The 26,891-nt window shown below is 33.2% G+C and overlaps 1 protein-coding gene across 1 annotated transcript in view; it reads right to left on the bottom strand.

Annotated features, from left to right (window-relative positions):
- The window catches only part of LOC140437355 (uncharacterized), a 234,471-nt gene that overhangs the window by 134,520 nt on the left and 73,060 nt on the right, over nt 1–26,891 (bottom strand). The window contains exon 2 of the mRNA XM_072526837.1: nt 21,974–21,999. The gene's annotated coding sequence lies outside the window, so the exon portion shown is untranslated. The remainder of the gene's footprint in view (nt 1–21,973; nt 22,000–26,891) is intronic.

Here is a 26,891-nt window from a genome sequence, read left to right as displayed (position 1 = left end):
GAGACCTGAAATATATATTTCTCCTGCATATTGGAACACGTAAGGTATCTTTATATCTAGTATTTAAGTTATGAACTTGCCCATTGGTTTTAAAATTTTCGAGGTTATTAAATACAAATATGTAAGTCCCCAGAATATATAGATAGGCCAAGGGCAGTATTTTGAATTTTTGAAAATATTGGCTGCAACTAGTATTATGAGGGATACCAGCAATAGACCGCATTATTCTTTTTCGTGCAAAAAGACTTCATTAATATGGCTACTTGTTCCCAAAAACAAATCCCGCATCTTAGAAGGGATTCGCCCTGGGCATAATAAAGCACTATTAATTGTTTCTCCGTTAAAACTTGTTTTAAAATTCAAAACAAAAAAGTTACTGAGTTTAATTTTGCAACAAGTCTATCACAATGCTTTCTCCAATTAAGGTATTCATCTATATGAAGTCCTAGGAACTTTACTGGTGTCACTACTATTTATATTCAAATTATTTGGGTTAACACATCTTAACCTATTATGAAACTGCATAAAAAGAGTTTTTTGGGTATTCAATAATAGGTTATTATTACAGAACCAGGTGTAAAGGTCCGACAGTAAACGATTGCATTTGGACTCCAAAGAAGTTTCATATCCGTTAATTATCACATTTATATCATCCGCAAATATTGTAAAATATCCATCTGAGTTAACCGAGACAACATCGTTTACGTAAATAAAAAATAGAGTGGGTCCTAAAATCGAGCCTTGTAGTACACCTATATTATTATCGAGATAGATTTATGACTCGCATTTGATTTTTTGCCTCGCATTTCTCGGTAAAGCTGACATATTGTCGACGTGCAATTAAATAAGATGTTATCCAATTTAATGCTCGTCCTTGAATACCCATATTTTTTAATTTATAAATTAAAATTGGTCGTGATTGACACAGTCGAAGGCCTTGCTGAGATCACAAAATATCCCAACAAGACTCTCTCCTGCATCTATTAAACTTGTAAGAGTATCATAAAAGGAACGAATTGCTGTATGGGTAGATTTTTGAAACTGGAAACCATGTTGGTTACTAACAATCCCATTATTTATCTGTAAAAATGAATTAAGTCTTTGTAAATAGCTGTATTTAAAGATTTTTGAAAATACCGAAGAAATTGTTGTTGGACGGTAATTATTCACTTGTTTAGGGTCTTCTTTTTTCTGAATTGGTAGAACCTTTCCTGGATGAGAAATTTAAGAGAGTAAATTGGCTGTACCACTAGGGAATTATTCAAAACAGCAGTAAATAAAATTAGAATCACCCCAATGATATACAATCTCCGATAGGAGAGGCACTCAAAGAAGAAGAAAAAACACTTTTCCATTTTTTATATATTCTGGAAAGTTGCCATTGGAAAATGATAAATTATTTATGGCAATGGCAATATTATAAAAGAAACAACCTTTTTTAGTACAAACCCAGGGATTTCATCAAAGCCTTGAGATTTTTTGTTATGTAGTTTTTGATTTAATAATTCGTTTAATTCTAATGTAGTGTACGGATGAAGAAGACGTTGGTCATCCAAAACAGTGTTGTTACAAATATATGTACTATCAGCTTTTTTTTTGGATGATCGCAATTGCTTCTAATGGAGCATTTTTAAAAAAACACGTTAAAACTATTGGCTATTTCTACTGAATCTGTAATTATGTTACCCCCATTTAATAGCGGTTTGTTACTTTCGTAACATAAACTTAACATAAACATAAAAAATCGTCAAGTACAGAGATCTGGAAATATAAATAAGGAGACAATGGAGAATGGAAAGTACCCAGACGATACCTATTATTCTTTTTGCCACTCACGTCATCCCGAAGAACCTCCTAGAAAACATAAAAAAGCTGAGTCTGAATAAACATTTATATAAGATCGTGCAGAAAACAGTGCTACTTTCGACGTCCAGATGCGTGTGAAAATTTTTGGGAGATACACCGACGTACCAAGGCAACTATGACATAGAAAAACCGAACACATAGAAGCGACACAACGGTCCAAAAGCGTGTACCATTTTTGTATACGCATGCCCGATTCTGGTTGTGTAACTGTCAAAAACACGTGCTTATTCTTTAATTCTGGTTGTTTTCGATAGTCCGTAGGCATCTATGGTAAATACTCAACACAACAAGTGCATTTGACCATTTATATAATTTATTTATAGTTAAAAGGTTATAGTTATAGTTTATAGTTATAGTTAAATATATAAGTTTATAGTTATAGTTTATAGTTAAAAGTTTAATTTATATTTAAAATGTCTGGATCTAAAATGTGTTTGGTTGTTCTCTGACTAGGACTCGATAACATGGAAAAAGTCCCACCAGAACTCAATCCTTTTGATACCGTATGTATCTGGGATGAGTGAATTTTCCCCGTAGAGGGAGTGTGATATGGAGAGATCTGGATATTAATATAAGTAATTTTTATAATTGTAAAATTAATATTCATAAGTCATGTATCCATTCAGATTCGTTTTAATATAATAAACGCCTGCAGAAAAAATATTGTACATAACACGACCCAAAAGTGATTTTACGGGATTTGCGGGATTCCAGAACTCGCTTTCGGCTCGTCCTGGGAACTTCCTACTCATCCCCTAAAATATCACTTCCGGAACTTGTTAGGTACGTCTATTAGTTTAGAATGTTATATGGAACCGTACAAAAAAAAACTGTCTGCAAAGAAATGTCACTTTCCGGCACACTAACGTCATATTTCAATTATTGTGAGAATACGTCAAGTTTTAAAAGCATTTTTTGAGTAGGGGTTGTAGAAAAATTATTTTATTTGGATTTACTAAAAAAGTGTTAATAAAATTGGCCATTGTCCTTAGCTTATTATGATAGGCATTAGACCATGTAGAATACGCTGAATGAAGACTCAGCTTTGCATTAAGATAATATTTTATTAATTATTTAGAAAAAATCATTTATATTTTTATATTGAAGCTCTATTTCAAAATAGCACAAACTTAGAGTTATCTATACAGTTTAAGTTCTCAATAAATGTTCTGATTTCCCAAATCCATCGTTGGCCCATATCAAAAATAAATAATAACTAACATTTGGAGCATCTTATGCATATGTTCGAAGTCGTGTTATGTCAAGTTCGAAGAATAAACAAAATTAACTTTACTCAATTGAAATCTAGAACAGGAATTTTCTATAATTACGCTGCATTGGTAAGTGCACGCGTAACGAATGCATCGTGTGAGGTATTATTAGTCAACCGAATATCAGAATATTTCTGGGGAAATGGAAACAGTTGCAAAATATCGCAATCGTACTTTCTTTTTTAAAATACGGTGCCAAGACGGATAATAAAGTTAATATAAAAAGTATAATGATTTATGTTGAATGTTTTATGTGAAAAAATAAATAATTCTAATTTATGAGATAGCACGGGCCCATGAAAATGGAATAGCACGAGTGCGCCAATTACGTGAGTACTTTATGCGTATGTTGCATATTGCACATCTTCCATTATCCATTTTCTTGTATTTTTCCATTACCTACTAGCTCTCTAGTAGCTAAGCTAAAAGCCATGTATGAAGACAGATAACTAATTAGGCGATAATCAGTGGGCCTCAAACAGTGGCTTTAAAATTTAATAATTCCAATCACTTGAAAAGTAAATGATTTAATTTTCTATATTTTATGTTCAGAAAGAATGTTGGATTTTGTTCTATTAAAAGTAAATTAACTGATATTGTTCTGAAGCTATTTTCTTGTGGCATTTTAAATTAATTACTATTTAAATGGGAATAAGCCACAATTAAAGGTTAAAATACGTTTATTGACGTTTCAATTTCCACTTCAGAAATTGTTCTCAAAATACAAACATTAGTAAATTGAACAAATTTTGTTTTTTGTTACTTAGTGAAAAATTCTTCTAATAATTTAATTTTATCTGACTCATCTATATTGACAATTCAGACATACATTATACATTTTAAAGTAGACGACTTTAAAATGATATTGCCAATATTGTTGAGTTGCGTTCCTGGGACGACTTTACTTATAAGATAAGTTCATTCGATTACATGAAATCAACTTTAACTTGAGAATATCCGTCAGAAAAGATCATAACATGTAATTCGTCTTTAAAAAGACAAATACATGCCATGATGACAGTAAAATTCTCCTGTTAGTGATTCCATAGTAAATTATGAGGGAAAAACCAGGAAAAAACCTCATAATACTATCCCGACATGGTAAGTATTTGATAGTGCATTTAGTTTACCTTCAATAAATACCAAATTCCGATTTTATAAATATGTTTGTTATTTAAAAAACATAAATGATGTATTCTCTATATGTTACTGACTTACCAATACTGGTATTTAATAATGAAGTTATTAAAAGGAAAATACCTTTAATTGTGGCTTATTCCCATTTAAATAGTAATAAATTAACTGAATATAATATTTATATATAATTTATTACACACATAATAAAATTTATTTTATTAATGACATTTTAAATATAGTAATCATTCTATGTACTATAGTACTATAATATATACTATGCTAATAGTCCATTGAAAACACGGACGAAAAGAAGTCGATCCCAAAGAAGTCATTTTTGAGAAGACGCAATTTTACTTCTTGATTTGTGGAGGTGGTTAATATAAGGTTAAGTTCAAGTTTGTGGATTCGCCACTCTTGACCCGCGCCGCCTTCTTGGAACAATGGGGACAAAGGGTTTTCGCGCTGTATCTCGTAAGATAGCAACCCTACAGAAAATTTTATAAATTATAATATTTAGGAAATTAAATTTTCTACAACTTTATTTATTTATATAACAATAGAGAGAACTTTTACTCCAAATTTTTTGTCGGGTTCTAGAATACACGCTATCTTGGAATTAAGGGTTCAAAGGGTTTTCGCGCTGTATCTGGTAAACTAGCAACCCCACAGAAAATTGTATTTAATATTATTTGTAGCAAATTAAATTGTCTACAACTTTGTTTTATTTTTTATCGTAAAATGGAAAATAAAAAAGTTGGGCTTAGTTTTTATTACCTATATTTTTATTCATAAAGTTTATTATTTTGTTAGCATTCCTATGGTATTATTAGTTTATTATCGAACTTTTTTCCGGTCACCTATGGGGTAGAGCCTGAAGGCGCATTTTTTTAAAATGGTATCCCCATTAGGCCTAATTCACTGACAATTTCCAGGGGAGAAAATACTTAACATAATTAGATCATTAAAAAGTTGTGTTCCTACTTTTTTTTATTTTCAATTGGCGTCGTTGTGGGTAAAATTTTCGAATTTTTCGATTAATTATAATATTTCCATAATGTCACTGCAAGTTTCACCTGAACAATTGAGGCACACTGCAGAGCATTTGAAGCCTACTTGTTGGCAATCACACATACTTTCACAGTTTCACTTCACAGCCCCCTCTCTTGGACTACTCCCTTCCTAATGCTGCGAGCCAGACAAAAATGCCAATGTTCTCTGCTACGACAGTCACATAATCATAGGCTTGGAATTCAGCAAAGAGCAGAACGGATAATAACTGGATCTGCATCAGCTTCAGCCTCGTCGACACTAAAACCCACTGCTGATAGAGCAGTTTTGAGAAGGTCTGTTAAGTTTGATTTGTACTTTTCATTACTAAGAAATTTATCGTGGAATAATATTGGTCGGTGCTCTTAAACTTTATCTCTGTAATAAACTAATTATAACATAGGAAGATGGCACCACTTATTCCAAGATGGCGAGTATTCAAGAACCCGGCAAAGTTCGGAGCGCTGTCAAATCCAAAGAAATTAATGAAATTAAACAAATTTCTGGTGAAAATTATTCTACAAAAAAGATTCTGTGGTATAGCCCTGTTGTCATTTTATTGTAAAATTACAAGGAAAAAGTTATAAGACTCAAAAGAAAATTTGTTCAAGAATTTTTAGTTATTTTTGTTTACTTTTTTATTTTTATTTTACGGTTAAAAGTAATAAAAACAAAGTTGTATACAATTTAGTTTGCTACAAATATTGTCTAGTAACATTTTTTATAGGGTTGCTAGTTTACGAGTTAGAGCACGAAAACCCTTTCCCCTTATTTTCCCACGATAGTGACCCCACAAACTTAAACTTAAGTTTATACTTACACTCCCGCTAGGCATAAACAATGTAACATTTTAATGGACTATAAATATAAAAAAACTAAAAATTAAATACTAAGTAAACATAATTTAATCAGTTTTATTTATTAATATTTCAGGTGATGTTTGCGTTTAAATAACATTTTGCATAAGATGCCGACTGACCATTTACCTACTTTAATTTTTAACCATCAAACAAAAATGTAATATATGACAAGTATGAATTTGATGGTAATAGGATCTGCACAGATATCGCCGACGTAGTACATATTTCTTTGTCGATAACAGTTTTTTTTAGATTATATGAATCATTTTTCAATATGGAACTTTATTTTTTAATAATAATATGTTCTTTTAATGACATAACTTTGATTATTTGGTAAACCTACATTACACATTACAAAAATTAAACAAAAAATTTTAAATAAAAATTGTTAATCAGCGCTGATTGACACGATAGAGCAGTAAAATGTTATTCATAAATATGTTGTAATAGATATCTTCACTTACTTATTCTGCTAGTAATTAAGTTATCAGAATTAAATGAGAAACCGCTCTTCCGTTTTTTTTTACCTTAATTCTGTCCGCAGTCGGTGGCTGGTTTTGATTTTACATTAATTATTAAGCTACTCTGTCGACCCTACAGTTTACCCTGCTGCTATTCCGTGATCATTTTATTGCCAGGTGTTCCACAGTGTCAAAAGTTTTCTCAAAACGGCGTATATCGGGATGTTATATTCATTTGCAATTCGGCAACATTGTTCTTGGAATATATGCGACGATTTAAAAGTCATAGCCTTTTTGCTAGGCCTCCAGCAAGAATATACTAAATTTAACTGTTTTCTTTTGCGAGTGGGATATCAGGGATCGGAAAAAGCGTTTTGTAAACAAACAGTGGCTTAAGTATTATAGTCTTAGTTTGCTGAGGACCTGAAAATGCTGTAAAAGTTGCACACCAGCAACCTTTTCATCATACACTTTAGAGTTTCGCACTTGAAATTCTTTTTAGAAAATCTGGGCGACAAACATGTGAATGATTGAATCAGGATATTTATACATTACAAAGTCAGTAAAAATGGACATCGAATATGCTTGCAGACTACTGCTGGATGCTACGAAGGGATGTTGCTAATGCAGGATTTAGCAGAAAATTGATAAACGATAATCATTTTGATTTATTTTAAATATGTAAATATATTAAATAATTAATACATAGTACAAAACCTTTAATTTTGTTTTACAAGAAAACCATTCCCGTTCAAAAAATCCTCTAAACCTAAAATCAGAGAATACTATTCCATAAAAAAAAACGCAAAAAATATGTAGAAAGTGTTCTGAAGAAGCTCAAATTTAGACCCTGTAATTTTTTTAATCAACAAAATCTTTAGTGTCAACTACACAGTGAAGACCCAACAAAAGAAGAAGTAAGAAGTATCAAATGCCATCCTAAAATTCAAAGACAATAAAGCACCAGGAATACATGAAATCTGTTCGGAAATGTATAAAAAAGGTGGTGATCAACTTTTTGCATCTATAAAGAATCTATAAAATAATAGTACTTATATGGCAGAATAAATTGGTACCAGAAGAGTGGCTAAAGGGAATAATATGTCCGTTGCATAAAAAGGGTGATCAACTGGAGTGTAAAAACTATAAAGGCATTACTCTGTTAGCATCTGCGTATAAAATCTTCGGCAATGTATTGTTTGGAAGACTTAAACATTTTACAAAGGATATTGTTGTTCAATATAAATGCGGATTTACTGTTGGAAAGTCAACTATAGGTACATCAAATTCAAGCACATAGGCAGATTCTATAAAAGTCGCATGAATATAATATAGATACACACCATCTCTTCGTCGACTTCAAAGCAGCTTATGACAGTGTAAAAAGAACTGCATTATATAATGCAGTGATAGACTTTGGGATCCCACCTAAGTTAGTTAAGTTGACCCAACTAACAATGCAAAACGTAAGCTAATACGTTAGAATTAAAGGAGAAAACTCTACGTTCTTTGACATTAATAATGGTCTAAGACAGGGGGACGCGCTGGCTTGTATCCTCTTTAATATTGCCTTGGAAAAGGTAATCAGACAATTAAATATTAGAATGAATGGAACTATTTTTAATAGATCGACGCAAATTCTTGCATTCGCTGACGATATAGTTATAGTGAGCAGAAGTATGAGGGACATGGTGCAGTGTTTTACAAGGCTTGCAAACGCAATTAGGACTTGTGGTAAACGAGGAAAATACCAAATATATGTTGGTTTCTAAAAACCCCCAAAATATTCAACAGAGAATTCAAATTAACAACCATACCTTTGAGCAAGTTAAAGAATTCACATATATCTTGGATCGCTAGTAAACGCAACAAACACAACAAGCGATGAAATAAAAAGACGCATAGCAATAGCCAACAGAACTGTTTACGGTCTCCAGAAACATTTAAAAAATAAAAATATAAATGGTGCAGTATAACTCAATATATACAAGACCTTCATAAGACTGGTTTTGATATATGGGGCTGAAACGTGGACCTTATCTCAAAATGATGAAAAACTTCTTGGTATTTTTGAGAAAAAAATCCTTAGAAAGATTTTTGGGGCCATAAATAAAAATGGGCTATGGCGTCCAAGGTACAACTTTGAACTATATCAGTTATACACCATCCAGACATTGTGAAATTCGTTAAAGTGTTTTTCAAGAAAATTTTCAAAACCAGAGGGCACAAGAAGCAGAGGACGACCAAGAAGATGATGTGGAAGAAGAGCTACAGATTCTAAGGGTCAAAAGATGGAGGAAAGTTGCCAGGAATCGACAGGAGTGGTGACTTCTTTGTGAGCAGGCCAAGATCAACAACGGATTGTCGAGCCACTTATGATGATGATGACGAATTTTTTTAATTACGATCTTATTTTTTATTTTTCTCGATAAATGTATGTGTTTATATATATTCCTATTAAAGTAATAAACGATTTTTTTAATTTTCCTTTATATTTTTTATTAGATCATTGTCAAATAAACATAATATGTCAAAAATTAAGAAATACAAGTACTACCGTAATTTCTTTAAATAGTTATTCACAAAAAACGCATCAGGTAGTCTTTATCGTATAGTTTTGATCATATAACTATCTCCGAAATTTGGGAGCCAATGTAGAACAATAAAACTTACAACTTTCTTTGCGAGCCAATTGTTAGGGTTCGTTTAGCTCAATCTCTCAGGTGTGAGAATGTCTTATCTAGAAGTAAATCTGAACAATGAGTTTGGTTGAGACAAATAAACCAAAATACTAACTAATCATATTTATTGTACATAAAAAATTATTACAATTAATTTTAATAAGATATTAAAAATCAAAGCAAATCTTGCCTATAAACTTTACAAATATAAAATAGAGGCGTGCTTTTTAAGTAAGTACCGTTTTGGAATTAAAAAAAGACGTGCAAAGATAAGGCAATAATTTTATTTTTACATGAAAGCCTGTACCTTAATCTATTTTTCTACATCATTTCCGTGAATATTGAGGTACTTGTCATAACGTGGCACCAGTTTTTGAATACCCTCCTGATAAAATTCTGCCGCCTGACTTGTTAACCACTGCATCACAAATGTTTTGACTTCGTTATCGTCTTAAAGACGCTGACCGCCCAGGTGTTTCTTCAAGTGCTGGAACAAATGGTAGTCGCTGGGCGCCAGATCGGGGCTGTATGGAGGATGATCTAGAGTTTTCTCATTTAAATGATTTGAATAGATCTTTGGTCTAATTAGCCACATGTGGACGGGCATTGTCATGCAGCAAAACGATACCCTTACTCAACTTGCCACGTCTTTTGTTCTGGATTGCACGACGCAGATTTTTCAATGTCTCACAATAAGACGCTGCATTGATTGTCTCATTACGAGGCAGAAACTCCACTAGCAATACTCCTTTTCTGTCCCAAAAAACTGTGCACATCATTTTCCGGGCAGAAATTGTTTGCTTAAACTTCACTCTTTTGGGTGATGATGAATGTCGCCATTCCATGGATTGTTGTTTCGATTCTGGTGTGACGTAGGCCACCCATGTTTTGTCACCAGTAACAATTTGGTCTAAAAAATCTTCACCTTCACTGTGGTACCGCTCAAGGAAAGTCAATGCACTGCCTAAACGTTGGGTTTTGTGCAAATCCGTCAATATTTTTGGAACCCAACGTGAACACAATTATCCGTAATTCAAGTTCTCGGTAACAATGCGATACAAAACACTACGAGAATACTGAGGAAAGCAGTCGGACAATGATGAAATTGTTAAGCGTCTGTTTTCTCTCACCTTTTCGTCCACTTTCTGCACCAAATTTTCATTAACGGCCGAAGGACGCCCACTCCGTTCTTCATCATGCATATTTGTGCGGCCATCTTTAAATGCTCTCACCCATTTCCTTGCCATTCCATCACTCATAATGTTTTGTCCGTAAACTTCAACGATCTCACGATGAATATCGATCGGTTTTACGCCTTTAACACTAAGAAATCGTATAACAGCCCGTACTTCACAATCAGCGTGACTGACGATTGTTGGAGGCATCTTAAACACTGGAGTAAACAAGTATACAATGAAGAATCAGACTGTAATGGCGTCAGTGCGTAGACAAGAGATGTAGGTAACCAGCGCTCATGCGCGGAACGCCGACCGTAGCGCTGCGGCGGCGGAATCGCAAAACGGTACTTACTTAAAAAACATGCCTCTATGATACTTATGGCATCACTGCATAACTTATTGTTGGTTTCAAAGAATTGCAGAATGTAGTGGTTAGTTGCTGATGTTGGCTTCACAAGGATAACTTGCTGGAGATGTCGGGATCGAGCCAGTTTTAGTTCTGAGCAACAAATATTTCACGCAGCTATTTAATTTAAATTTAAATAAAAATATCGGTTATTTACAAAAACTGCATTGGAAAATGTTATATGCTTATTTAAATAGTTCCTAACATACATATGGAAAGAAAAATATATATAACAGTTTTAGTAGACAATTCGATAGCAAAACTATTCAAGAATGTCATGTTTCAGTACTAAAAATTGGTATTTATTACCGATATTTTATGAGAAAAATTAAATGAGAAGTAGTAATCTCAACATAAACCCGACACGCTTAATAACTAAAACTATGTCGTTACATTGAAATCGTTTGTTTAGTATAAATTTAAGATTTATTGCCAACAAGCTTAGCATAGTTTCTCTGGCGACAGGAGCGGTACATTTTGCATTATTCTTTGAGAATATAAAAATAAAAACCGCAGTGAGTACATAATTTCTTTGAGTAATCCAAATGTTACACAATATTATAAATACAAAAATCCACATATGTAAACAGTAAACACTTAAAGAAAAGATTTTAATAACTAGCCATTGAAACTATAATGTAACGTTTTTACGTTCTGTTATTTCTTTCATCTGCTATTATACCAATAGAAAATAATAATATAATAATACTTATTCCTTAGCTAAATTTTTTCCTCTTCCAGACATTGTAACGAAATATATTTGCCTACCTCAGGGTAAGATTATAGGGGTAGAAAATTGGGGACAAACTATGGGGCGAAGATAGGGCAAGCAAAACAATCGTTATATGTGCGAACGGCACTCAAGGGGTTGTTGGAGAGCTGGGGTCGTGGATAAGTTGAAATAAATGGGTCGGATTGGGGTAACTACACAAAAAATGAAACAAAGGGGTTACTTACGTAAATCTCCTGGGCAACTGGGCAAATAAAACAACAAGGAAAGGCTTCTAGCAATTTAGAATAAGGGCGCCGCTTTGAAGGATCCTAACTTGCTGGAGGAAAGAAGAAAAGGGCTCTTCCTTTGGAGCAATAAATTAAACATTTATTTGTGTCTCTAACAAACAGTTACAAAAATACAGATTGCACAAGAAGAACATACTATTATTAAAAGTTGCAAAATACAAAATTTTAAAGAAAAAATCTTACATGTGTTGTCTGTTTACAATGGGAGATTGCTACAAAAATTCTCGAAATGGTTCCTAGGTTATTTATTAATATGGCCAAATCAGATTATTAAAAATTAAGGATATCCTTGTTTATGAAAATATCTTAAAATTTAACTTTATATATGGAATATCTTTTCTATATCATAATCAAATTAAAATTGTTTTTCAACAACAGCAGATTTCTAACACAAAATAAAACTTCAAATATTACAAATTCTTTTAATGAAAGCAATTATCAATAATTATCAAAAATAATGTCTATTTAATTTGGAAAAATTATAATGTTAATTGTTACCTTAATTCATAAACTTTGCCACTTAACTTTGAAAAAAAACTTGCTATCTCTGGGATTGGAGCTGCAAGGACAAATTCTCCACAGGAACAAAGGAAACCATTTCCATACTTCAGGAACGACGATCTAAGACGTAAATGGGGCTGATTCAAGCAGGCAAACGACAACAAAGCTGGTGGGACATCCTATATATATTATTATTATATATTTTCAAAATTTCATCAGTTTCGGTATACTGCACAAATCTTATGATGATTACTCTGTTCTAAACTGCCATTATGCAAAGAGTATTATCATCTTAACCTGTCTTAAGACATCCACACCAAGAAAATTGAATCAACTCCTGATTCCTAATCATTCAAACATCTTTTCTGTCTGAAATCTCCTGCTTGACTCCTCATGCGTTAGATTTTACAAATTCAACCAAAATAAACTCCCCTCGCGCCTCACAGCTAGTTTTTGTGGTCTATGAACCTAAACAAACAATCTACCCTTCTTGACCTCATTCTTAGCAACGAACCGACAAAAAAACATTAAAATATTTCCAGCTTTATTACGTTTTAGAAAATTTGAGTACCTGACTCACAATATTTTTTCTAAGAATCTATTTTCAACCGGAATATTTGGGGGCTTGAATGTAAACAAATCGTTGTTCAGCGACAAAAAAATCTTGAAATATTATAGTTACAAATAACATGTACGAAATGGGGAGTTTTGAATGTAAATCAAGAAAAAAACACTCTCAGTGCTAATACGTCTTTACTACGAGATAAACAACATGCCTTTTATTGATTATTTTAAACGTTGCAAACAGACAAACAGTCTTTAGAAATTTTTAACATATTAGTAGTTAAAAAAAATTTAAAACACTACAACATAAATCCTGTTGGTTTCCCATTTATTTATTTATTTATTCAACTACACATATAGCACTGAACAATCAATTATCTAATAATTAAAACTTCACATACAACCAATAAAAACTTTTCCAGGTATCATATGTTGTCTGTTAACATGTTCACTTCCTTTTCTGGATGTGCTAATCACAAAGAAGATGCAGCACATGCAACCAAAATTTACAGAAAATCAACCCACACCAACAGATATTTAAAATAACACTCCAATCACAAGGTAAACATAAAAAAAAGGATCATCAAATCATTATATGATTAAGCTCAAAGCTCCTACTCTAATGAAAATATGAAAATGCACAACAAGAAAACAAAAAACTAAACCTGCTAACAAAGGTTTTGACAAAAAATAACTTCTCATTTCTAACAAAGATTTCTACAATATTGAAGAGAGGAAACAACAAAAAACCGCAAGCAATCCAGAACAACTCATAAGAAAATATTGAAAGATGAACACAATAACATATGTAAAGGGCTTATCAGAAAAATTAAAAAAAAAAAAAAAATAACAGACAGACTGATTTTGGAAAACACGCCTCGTTAAAATTTCTACTAGCTCATAGTTCATAGCTAAAATAAATATACTGTCATAGACTTCTTTAATTATTACAATTATTATTGGCTACAATTAAACTCGTTTACCAAGTTAGTATAGGGGAATAAACTTACTTAGCACAGCATTAAAACTTACGACAAAGGTTATAAAAAACAAGATTAATGACCTTATATCCATAGAAGACGAACAACAAGGATTCCTTTTACGAGCTATAACAGTACACTATCGGTAAGCTATCTTTGTTAGAATCTATGAAAATCAACAAATTAAAAATCACAGATATAATTCTGAATGACCAACTTGAGACAAACAGTTCTCCCCTCCTCAACCTATTTCGTTAGAGACTATAAAGTGTAAACGAATGCCAAAAATAGATCACTTAAGAAAGGCAATCAGCCGAAACAGCTGTAGTGATAAGAGTTTAAAATAAATTTGGTGGAAGTTTTGAAAACAAAGTTTTCAGTGTTTGATTGTTACAACTGTTTTTTTTTATATAAATGCAAACAAAAAATCTAAAAATTAAAGGAATAACGCAGAAAATACAAAAATTCGTCGATATAAATTTTGAATTTTATAGTTTCATAAATGTCATTAGTATCAAAATGTCATAATTTAGTAGAGTAAACCTGCCTGCGGTTGGACCAATTACAAACAAGCATTCCGGTGCAGTAAATTTGAATTACTCCATCATCATCACAATTTTGGCTTTACAATCCTGTGTGGGTCCTAGCCTCCCCAAGAATTTTTTCCAGTCGTCCCTATCCATCGCCTTCCTCCGCAAAGCACGTAGTTCCATATTTCTCATATTCTGATCTATGTTATCTAGGAATCTTGTTCTGGGTCTTCCTCTTCTTCTTTGACCAACAGGTCTATCAAGGAGCGTTTTTCTAGCTGGGTCAGTTTGCTCCATCCGCATTACATGGTCTACCCACCTCAGACGTCCTATCTTAATCTGTTTTACGATATCTGGTTCCTGGTATATTCTATAGAGTTCGAAGTTGTATCGTCTCTCCTCCAGACACCATTTTCATTTACCGCTCCATAGATTCACCTTAGTATTTTTCTTTCGAAACATCCTTCATGTTTTCATTGCTTTTTGTTAAAGTCCAGGTTTCTGAACCATATGTTAGGACTGGGCGTATTATTGTTCTGTAGAGTTTTACTTTTGTATTTCTTGATATAACTGTAGATTTAAAAAGGAGATTAAAAGCCCAAAATAGCATCTATTAGCGGTTTATCCCTGCGGTAGTGTCATTTTCAGTATTGACGAGCGTTCCCAGGTATACAAATTCATTAACTGCTTCGATGACGTCGTTTTCTATAACAAGTGGCCGTAGTTTTTGTGTTTGCGTACCTATTTTCATGTATTTCGTTTTATTGGTGTTTATTATTAAACCCATTTTTGTAGTCGCTTCCCTTAGTGCTACGTACGCCTCTTGCGTTTTCCGTTCTCCCAACAATATTGATATCCTCAGCATGTCGTCTCCGGTGTAATTAATAAACGTATGAAAAGTCGATAACATCTTGGTGCAAGTTTCCATGTTTATTAATGTCTCTAACTATTGCGTAATATGTTGCAATATTGCGTAGTTAGCCGGTATGCTCTTATTGTGGCATTGTCTTGAAAAAAGACACCTTTATGGTTTATTTACTTTTGTAGAAATAAAACACAGGTTTTCTAAGAAGAAAAAAACTTAGCTTCAGAGTCTTAGAAAATTCGCAGAGCCCTTCGAGCAAAGTGCTCTAGGGAGCTACCCCAGACGGGTAAAACCATACTGACTTGAGATCCGAAAATGTCCCATATTTAAAGATAAATTAACTTTTATATGAAACTTTTTCATTTCTCAACCAATTAAATTTAATTATAAGTTCCAGAAAGAAGGGCGATGCACATCGAGGTGCGTGATTGGTGGCACCTGATGACAAGCATATGCTAGGATTTGCACAGATTTGTTATATATTGAACCGGTAGTTGTGATTTGTGACGTACGTATTATTTTTTCCAGAGCTAGATTGAATAGTATACAGGAGAGTGGGTCTCCCTGACGTAGCCCGTTATTTGTTTTAAAAGGTTCAGAGAGTTCCCCTGGATTCGTACTCTGCATTCAAATTTGTCAAGGGTTAGTTTTGTTACACTTACCAACTGATTTGGTACTCCTAGGTTTATCATTGCCCTAAACAATTCTCTTCTTTTTTGAATTACTCCTCCTGGTTAAAAAACAAACCATAGGATAAGTGAACGTCAATCTTTATTTAAAATAGAGAATTTGATAGATCTCAAATATGTAAACATAGGAAAATGAACATAGAGTTAAATTGAATGATTCAAATATAGTCAAATAAGAAACAGATAGTAAACAGAGAAAAATCAAAGAAGCGGCTCTAATTATGCTAAATGAGACCAATTGTGTCGCAAATTCCTCGGCAGAATTCAGTAGGATCTTGTTACCCATATTAAAAGAGGAAGTTAATAAAAGGAAAATACCACTATTCGTAAGTTAGTAACATTTTGAGGATACATCATTTATGTTTTTTAAATAACATACACATAAAATCTGAATTTGGTGTTTATTGAGAGTAAACTAAATGTAAAACCAAATACTTACCATGTCGGGATAGTATTATGAGGTTTTTTCCCTGGTTTTTTCCTCATGTTTTCCAAGGGAATCATTAACAGGAGAATTTTACTGTCATCATGGCATGTGGTTGTCTTTTTTAAGGCGAATCACATGCTATGGTTTTTCTGGCGGATATTTTCAAGTTAAAGTTGATTTCATGCGATCGAATGAACGATCTTACAATAAAGTCTCAGGGACGCAACTCAGCAATATTTTCAATACCATTTTAAAATGTATAATATATGTCTAAATTGTCAATATAAACGAGTCAGATACAATTAAATAATTAGAAAAAATTTTCAGCAAGTAACAAAAAACAAAATTTGTTTAATTTATTAATGTTTATATTTTGAGAAACATTACCGAAGTGGAAATCAATGAAAGTCAATAAACTTATTTTCATTTGAGACTTATTCCCATTAAAATAGTAATTACTAAATCCACATGGCAAATAGTTAAAACAGAATAATCGTCAACATCCTAATAGGAAAAAAATTCTTATAGGTAAAAAAAATATTGAGAAACTGTTTGCCCTCCCTATCGCCTTCGGCGACAATGAGTTTAATATCTAACTAAGATTCGAACTGAATAAGTGTGGCGCATAAAATCCGTCTGCAAGAAATAACGTTCGAATTAGCAAACCATGGTACATAAAATGTATGTTAAATGTTAATACATTGAAGTGAAGTACATATTGTATATCGCTAACTACAACGCACATACTACACGTGATAAATGAGTTCTCTACTAGAACTGGCAATGAAATCTAAAATTTGATACAGCATTTTTTGTTTCTGTCACACTTGATATGGGAACAAATTGAAGAAATGTATTTTACAATGGAATATTTTAAGTTAAAGTGTTGATTTATAATATCAGTTATGTTTTGGTTTAACTTGTCAATGCCGGCCATGTTTCTAATTTCAAGTTCTTTCTCACAGTATTTGGTGTCGCAAATTGCTATGAGATCATGACCAGTCCATTTTTTAAAATAACGCGACATGTTAAACACAATTTACAGTTACTGTTATTTAAAGTAGTCACATATTAAAATGAATATTAAACAAATGTTGTTTGGCTGTCAATTGTTTTTTGGGTCAATTTTGAAAAAAAAAAACATCATATCTTGATACATAATTTTACTTACAATAAGAAATGTAAAATATTAAAAAAATAGGTAAATTATATATTTACTAAATATATTTTTATTATACGAAGTATTATTACACGGTGCTGCTTTGATCTCTAAGAACAAAAAAGTTTTCCTAGAGTATTTTTTTGGCGCTGCATCCAAATCCGTTGAGATTTTTTCCTGTCACGTACAGTTTTTTTTTTGCTACACAGATTGCATAAATTAGTGTAAAAAGTAATTATTTCGAAGTATTGATAAAGTACCTACTCGACGGCAAAGTTTCATCATCATAAGTGGCTCGACAATCAGTTGTGGATCTTGGCCTGCTCACAAAGAAGTCGCCACACCTGTCGATTCCTGACAACTTCCCTTCATCTTCAGGTCCTTAGAATCTGTAGGTCTTCCTCCACATCATCAATCCACCTCCTTCGTGGTCGTCCTCTACTTCTTGTGCCCTCTAAGTCTATGCACTTTAACGAATTTCACAATATCTGGATCGGTGTATAACTGATATAGTTCAAAGTTGTACTCGTATCTTCGACGCCATAGCCCATTTTTATTTACGGCCCCAAAAGTCTTTCTAAGAATTTTTCTCTCAAAAATACCAAGAAGTCTTTCATCATTTTGAGATAAGGTCCACGTTTTAGCCCCATATATCAAAACCGTTCTTACTAAGGTCTTGTATATATTGAGCTTTACTGCACGTTTTATATTTTTATTTTTTAAATGTTTCTGGAGACCGTGAACAGTTCTGTTTGCTATTGCTATGCGTCTTTTTATTTCGTCACTTGTCATGTTTGTTGCGTTTTCTAGCGATCCAAGATAAGAATTCTTTGGCTTGCTCAAAGATATGGTTGTTAATTTAAATTCTCTGTTGAATATTTCGGAGGTTTTTAGAAACGAACCTAAATTTGGTGCATCCGCAAACCTTGTAAAACACTGCACCATGTCTCTCATACTTTTGCCCATTGTAACTATACCGTCAACGAATGCGAGAATTTGCGTCGATCTAAAAATAGTTACATTAATTCTTACATTTAATTGTCTGATTGCATTTTCCAGGGCAATAATAAAGAGGAGACACGCGTGCCCCTGCCTTAGACCATATATCAAAGAATGTTGTAGAGTTTTTTCCTTCAAATTTAACGCACGAGCTTAAGTTTTACATTGTTAGTTGGGTCAACTTAACTAACTTAGGTGGGATCCCAAAGTCTAGCATTGCATTATATAATGCAGTTCTTTTCATACTGTCATGGATTGCTTTGAAGTCAAAGAAGAGATGGTGTATATCTATGTTTTATTCTAGTGACTTTTCTAGAATCTGCCTGTGTGCTTGAATTCGATGTGTAGTTGACTTTCCAGCAGAAAAGCCGCATTGATATGTAATGCCTCTATAGTTCTTACACTCCAGTTGATCACCATTTTTATGCAACAGACATATTATTCCCTTTAGTCACTTTTCTGAGACCAATGCATTCTGCCATAAAAGTACTATTAGTTTATAGATTGCTGCAAAAAATTGATCACCACCTATTTTATACATTTATATATCGATTCCTGGGGCTTTATTGACTTTAAAGTTTTAGGATGGCATTTGACACTTTCTCTTTTGTTGAGTCCTCACTGGCAAAGTTTATCTGTATATATTTGGCAACACTGCTAATTGTGGGGGGAAATATTAGCATTCTGTCGTGTTGTAGGAACAGGTAAATATTTTTTTTATTTGTTCTAAAACGAATCAATCTCGGGGATCATGTGTGAATAGCCCTAATGTGTTTTGTTATATTTGTCGGTGTTCTGTGGTTGTAAAACAGAGACAACATACTAAAAAATTTGTAGAAAATGTGTACTTTTTCATATTTTAGTGTAAAACTTGGCGATCAAGATAAGGCATGGGCCCCTCATATTCTTTGTCGAACTTGTGTCGAAGAATTTCGACTATGGTTATAGTGTATTTTTATGTATGAGAGAGTAATAAAACAATAAAGCAAAAATTATAGGCGCATAAAAGTTTTAAATGTCGTCTACAAGATATTATCAGATATTAATAATAAAGAGGTCAACTATAGACCAAATACATATGTTAAGAGGTATACATGAAAAATATGTTGAATATAACATACCTATTTACAACTTGTATATCGATTTCAAACAGACGTTTGATGGAGTAGATCGAGAAAAGATGTTAAAGCAACTATCTATGTTAGGGATACCCAATAAGTTGGTTAAACTTATACGAATGACTCTGGAGGGTTCCAAAGCTATGGTGAGAATAGATGGAGATATGACGCAGGCCTTTGATATTGAAAATGGAGTTAGACAAGGTGATGCCTTATCAACAACACTTTTAATCTAACTTTAGAAGCTGTTGTTAGAAAACTTGATATAAACGGCTGTATTAATACAAGATCAATGCAAATATGCGCATATGCGGATGATGTTGCCATAATAAGCCGCAACAAAAGGGTATTAAGCGAAAAAGTTATAGAACTGAAACGAGAAGCTGCTACGTTTGGTCTACATATAAATGAAAGCAAAACAAAATATATGGAGTGTACAAAATCGAATGAACATGAAAATCTGAAGGTAGACAACCATACCTACAAATATGCCTCCACTTTTCCCTACCTAGGCTCAATAATAAATGACAACAACAACATTAGTCAAGAAATACAAGCACGGATTCTTAGCGGTAATAAGTGCTTTTATGCATACAAAGACTTAATGAAAAGTAAGTCACTGAATCGTGAGTCTAAGCTTAGAATCTACAAAACAGTAATTAGACCAGTGGTCACATATGGATGTGAAACGTGGACCCTCTCAACCACTGATGAAACTCAACTGAGAATATTTGAGTGCAAAATACTAAGGAAGATATTTAGACCAACCCAATGCAGCGATAGTTCGTGGAGAATTAAAATGAACCACGAGCTGGATGAACTAATGCAGAGCGCAGATATTGTCAGATTTGTAAAGTCACAAAGACTAAACTGGCTTGGTCACCTAGAAAGAATGCCAGATAATCGAGCTATAAAAGTAGTCCAGAGATGGAAGCCCCAAGGAAACAGAACAAGAGGAAGGCCCCGTAAAAGATGGATAGACGACGTAGAGAGGGATCTTAAAACCATGAACATCAGGCAGTGGCGAAGGAAAGTGTCCGACAGGGCAGAATGGAAGAACATTGTTAAGCAGGCCAAGACTCACAAATGGTTGTAGCGCCATTAGAAGAAAAAGAAGAATGCCTATATCTATACCCCCGTGGAAAGGGGTTGTGGGGCTGAAGAGAAAAATTGCGTGTGTTTCTGTTTTTTTGCTTCGTTTTTTAAATATATTTTTGCCAAAAATGGTTATTTTTGATTTTGGGTGGTGGCATTTTGATGGGAAATTTAATTTTGAATAACATAATCAATAGCCCATTATTAGTTCGTAAGATTTTATTATGCAATTTGCAATTAATTTAAATTTTGCAATGGATTGTTTATTTTATTATCTTTTATTTTGTGATATTTAAGATTTATGTAATTTTAGTAAATTGAAATTGTTATTGTTATTTTATGACTGTTTGTAAGCTTGTCCATAAAATTGTACAATTTTTAGTGACAACAAAGCATATTTCTATTCTATTCTAATATATCAAAAGGAATAACAATCAGGAATAGAATCAATATTTGAGATAATGTTTCTGTTTTTTCTTCTATAGACTTTTTGCGTCCAAAATTGAACATAGGCGTATTTTGTTGGCTGCCAGAAATAACATAAGAAAACGAAAATGTAATCGGTTGCTTGTGTATTTTAAATTTAATAGTATCATATGGTTTGTGAAATCAGTAAAGTTCTGATTATTTTAATAACAATGCCAATAACAACTGTTGAAACTGAAAGATTTTTCTCTACTTTTGAAATTGATCTAGACGTTTCTAAGGAAACCAATGTCAGAAGAAAGACTAATGGTTCTTGCCATATTGTCCATCGAAAAAACTTAAGTTGGAGAAATTTCTGACTTCAACAACAAAACGATAGAAAGGTTTATCGCCGATAAAAACTGAAGAATTAAGTTTAATTTCAAGAAGTAAGCTTCTTTTGTATTCCCGAATCAGCGCGCCCGAGACAAAATTATAATCAGTCTCCATTGGAGCTTATCTAAAAACTAACATTAAAAGTAGTGAGATGTACATCAAATGGAAAAAGAGGCCGACCGAGAAAATTCTAGATAGAAGATACTAGAAAATACTGATAAATACGTTTTAACGGGATTATATAAGGTAAGATTTTTTAATATTAATTAAAGAAAAGCTGAAATATTTCAATTAACTTTATCTAAAGTGTCTACTTACAATAACTTATGTCCTGCGTAAATCACCTGTAAAAAGACAAATGTCAGTGTTAAATATTGCCAAAATATAGAAAAAATAGAGATCTAAAAAAATATTAATTTACCATTTTTCTAGGATGCTACTAAAATGTAAAGTACTAAATCACTTCAATTTAATGTCTTTAAAAGTAACATGTCACATAATTCTTGAAATGTAAAAGTTTCATAAAACTAAATAATTCCAAAGAGTATTATTTCTATAAAACATGTAATTATCTAACAAATGTCACGGAAATGGCACTGACAAAGCGCGGGATAAAAACATTTTAAAGATTTCTCTTTTTCAAAGCATATCCGCAGTATGAAAACATAAAGAATGGAATGTAGGTAAACTAAAATTATAATATATTAACTTGAGTACTAACAATTTAGATACGCAAACGAAATGTTAATCAAATGTACAGTATTTCTAATTGAAAACAAAGACGGATTCCGAAAATAATGCTTTATTATCAACCGACACACCTAAGCTCACTCTATGAAGTTTCATGTTTCATGTAAAATTCAAATAGTTTATAATCCGTAAATAAACACTGGTCAACAAAAATTAATTTTTTTTGTGTGTCATCGATAGCACATTGTGTTCATTGGGAACTATATAATCAGAAAGCCAAAAATAAACTCCAATTATTTTCATGACCCACACATTATTTGCTACGAATAATTGTGCATTGTAGGAGAATATATTAATTTTAGTATGTTCTTCGAGGTGCGCTTGCCTTAAATAATTGTGGCAGATGTTTAATGACGATACTTATTCGCAGGACCATCACACACTAATTTCTAGCATTAATCTGCCAGCAAACTAGGACTTTATTTACCTTGGTAACGCTTTTCCATGTCTACAACTTCTTGGTGGAACCGTTCTGTATGTTCATCACTTAGCACCTAAATTTTTTTGGAAAGAAACTCAGATGAGCTTCTAAAGTACATTCGTTTAGCTTCTTCCCATCTGTAAACACACGCACGTGTTGATATTCGCCCTCTCATTCGTCAAGAGGCTATTAAATATAATTTATTGCCTTAAGCCAGACCGATTCTCATGTTACAGATCCAAACTTGCCAGTCTGTTTAAATTCAAATTGTAGCGTGTTGGTTTTTAACTTAATATATTCTGTGTTATGTGTTATAGTCATTGTTAAGTTATTTACTGGTCGCGTTATTTTTTAGAGTTTAGTTTAAGTGTGATTTAATTATAAAATTTCAAGAAATTCTTACACTAATAGTTTCAAAAGTAAATATTTTTAAAAATCATATGATACACATCAGTACGACCTATTTGGCTTTTAGGTGCGTCTGTTGACAATTGGGAATATGTAAAATGAATGTAGTTTAGAAGGTGAATTTTTAGAGACATGATACATCTTATTATTCTCTGTAGGAAGTAGAAAGAAGTAGAAGAAAATTGAAGACAACTGTTTTAAAAGCTCTCTCTTAAATCATTAAATTCAGCCTGTAAAATTGGATGGGGTTTTGAGAAACATTCTGGTTGTTGAAATAGTGGATCATTGTCTATTGTCAATTGTATATCACCAGATGGAATCTTGAAACTTTCAAGTTCTTCTTCGTCTACACTCAAAGTCTTTGATGGTTTTGAAATAGACAGTTTTTTGCTATGTTCGATAGGATGGAATAGTTGATGGTAAATACTGATACTGCATAGTATTCTTGGACTTCGGTCCTATCACAAAAGTAACAATCTATAACATGAGTTGTCGATTCTCTCCATATCATTGGTACTACCAAGCTCATTCTACGTTTTGTAGCTTTTAACCTAGCTGTTAATAATATTACACAAGTCTTACAAAATAAATGATGAGCCCACGACTTATCTTGATGTTCTTCTTACCTCCTTAAATAAAGTTTGTAAACTCTACATACAAGTGCGATGATAGTACGTTTTTGCGTTTTGAAAGTTAGCTACTCACACATATAACAAAAACTGTTATTTTGATTTACACATTGCTTAGGCATTTTACTTTATTGGTACTTCACAATCAATGATAGTATACTTATATAAATAAACAAAACAAATTAAAAACACAAACACTTAACTACGCTTCACGCCAAGACACTAGAAATTGTATTAACTTCATACGTCGATAAATACCTACCAATGTATAAAATCAGATGAACTTTGCTAAGCGTTTGTGCCCTCCAATTTAAAACTGGCAGGACCCTGGTCTACCTAGCCTTTCGGCTATATGACCGTTAACGATTCCACTGCCCCTACGAGACCGACACCAAAATAAAGGTGCCACGCTGCGTACACAAGGAACGTCTCGTGGGGCTCCACCTTCCCCGTAGAACCTGTGTTGCGATTACCTCACCTACCCGTTATCCCACCCACGGACGGGTAGGCGACGCAGGCAGAGGAATTTCCACCTCGCACGTGGACAGGTCGCCGCCGAGGATCTCTCCTCTACCACTCTTGAATCTTCTGACGGGTACGTGCCGGGGCACCAACACCACGCTTGACACAAGGCCAAGAGAGGTGTGTACGGGCCCAGCTCGTTCAACCTCGCCAGGTTCTCTTGGAATGAGAGTAGAGTGGTCCCACGAGAGTCTCGTCTCGTCTCCACCTCTCAATTCCTACCCATTAGTCGCCTCTTACGACAAGCAGGGCCTTCTGACCTCGGCCGTATTCTTATCTCCGCGAGCCGAACGGAGAATCAGATGGACTGTGTATATCTTGCATATAATAGAAATAAACAGATTGCACTTGTCTTAAACTGAGATACTTGCCCTGAAAAGACAATATACACAGTGGCCATTATTGATATTTCACTTATTTACCTATTTTTAAGATATAATTGCTGGTTACTCAAAATTGTTGGCTGATAAATACATTTTGATTTTAATTTTAATTTTATAATGCCAAAATCTATTGGAAATACTAAAAAATCTCGATGTCACAAAATATGTGTTGACCCGTGAATTATTATCGACAGTGAAATCTGAAATCCAACAATCCAATAATGTCGGCTTTGGAGGTTTAACTGTCTAAAGGGTTCACAAATGGGCCCTGCCCTGATCTGGCCCGGTTATGGCCAATAACCCTAACCATCCAGTCAAGTCACTGAAAGAAAGTAAAATAGTATAGAAATAGAGAGAAAGACAGAGAGAACAAAAAAAAAGAGAGAGCGGTAGGGAGAAAGGGTGAGAGAGGGAGAGAGAAAGAGAGGGAGACAAGAATCATTATGCACCAATAAATATAAATTACTGTCGTTTCTCTCTAAAAGTTTTTCTTCGTTCACACTAGGACATGACGTTTCGTCTTTGGTAGAATCAGGGCGAAGACAGTTTGGAAAAGAAAAAGGTAGGTAAAGACAGGCCCTGCATCTCTTTAAACTGCATAGATTCCGCTGAAATATTTGACAATACCTCTATCTTCCCGAAACAAATTTTCGTAATTTATTTTAAAGAGGTCGGGATATTATGCACTAATAGAAAAACTGAACGCCTATATACAGGCTTATCATACGTCCCGGTTTAACCAAGATTGTCCTGGCTTTAGACATCGGTCCCTGCGTCCTGGTCAGTTTGGAATTTTTGTACAAACCAGAAACCACAGACCCAGTAGTGGTCACTGGTCACTTCTTGTTACTCTATTTCTTTCGCTTCGATTTCTCTAATGGAAAATTGCTTATTTTTAACAAGACTGTGCTACTCATAAAAAAAGTGAACATAGCTAGACTGATATTATTTTGGAGTTAATAACATTGAAATCTTATCTTCAAGGACGTATGGATAGCAATTTTGTACCACAAAGAGTGAAACAGTTATTATTAGGGAATCTTGGTATAAGCCAGGATATTGATAAATTTAAAACAGAAGTAACTGATATTTACTGACATTTCGTATATTGAATTGTGGTAAGACCGTTTCGCGATTTTCGAATGGATTTGACTGAACCATGTATTGAAATGGAACGAGATTGAACGATCTCCTGAAACTATAAACACAATACACGGTTCGAAAACTCGACAAAATGTTAATACTATTAATCTTTTTGACGAGTTGTCACTTGCCAAAGCTTTCATAGCATCAAAGAAAGAAGAATGGAATTCAAGGACGATGCAAATTGAGTATGTTGGCAAATTGGTTCAACTAGTTAGATATTTTTACGAACAACACATCGATGCACCTAACCTCGTAAAAATGGTGCAATATATTTTGTGCGTACCAAGCACGTCCAGTCCTTTAGAGAGCGTCTTCTCGATGATGAAACGTATTTGGTCCGATGATAGAGGCCGCATGTTGGAGTCTACCCTACCGTACAAGCTTAGTACAGTACCGTACCGGTCTGTAAATTAAACTTTAATGTGACATTCAACGATTTTTATTAAAAACAATACCAATTTATTAAAAAAAGTACATAAAAGTACATAAAAGAGAAAAGTACGAATGGTGCAAAAAATAGATATTTAACTAAGTTTTTACAGCAGCCTAACCATTTTTTTTGTTTTTTTTGTCTACTTTACCCTATTCACCATTCACTGCCCGGTTAAAAATTTCATAAAATTATCTTAAGTCTACCTATTATATATATATATATATATATATATATATATATATATATATATATATATATATATATATATGAAAGTAAAAGATTGCATTTCATTTCAATCGGAACTCCTCCATTGCTCTACACGTGTTTCGAGTTATTCAACTCATCATCAGGAGCACTTGTGGAAGTTCAATTGAACGTTCAACTGAACTGAAAGAAACAAAGTTTCTTAACCGTTAAACCTTTTTCTGCATTAAAATACTGCAAAACATTAAAGAAGAAGAAAGACAAATCGAATGTGTAAAGAAATACCATACCGAGAATCATAACGGTATCGTAGAAACCTACAAACATTTAAAAAATAAAT

This window comes from Diabrotica undecimpunctata, chromosome 3 (assembly GCF_040954645.1).
Source record: "Diabrotica undecimpunctata isolate CICGRU chromosome 3, icDiaUnde3, whole genome shotgun sequence".
In the NCBI taxonomy this organism is placed as follows: domain Eukaryota; kingdom Metazoa; phylum Arthropoda; class Insecta; order Coleoptera; family Chrysomelidae; genus Diabrotica; species Diabrotica undecimpunctata.
This window is presented reverse-complemented; position numbering and strand designations above follow the sequence as displayed.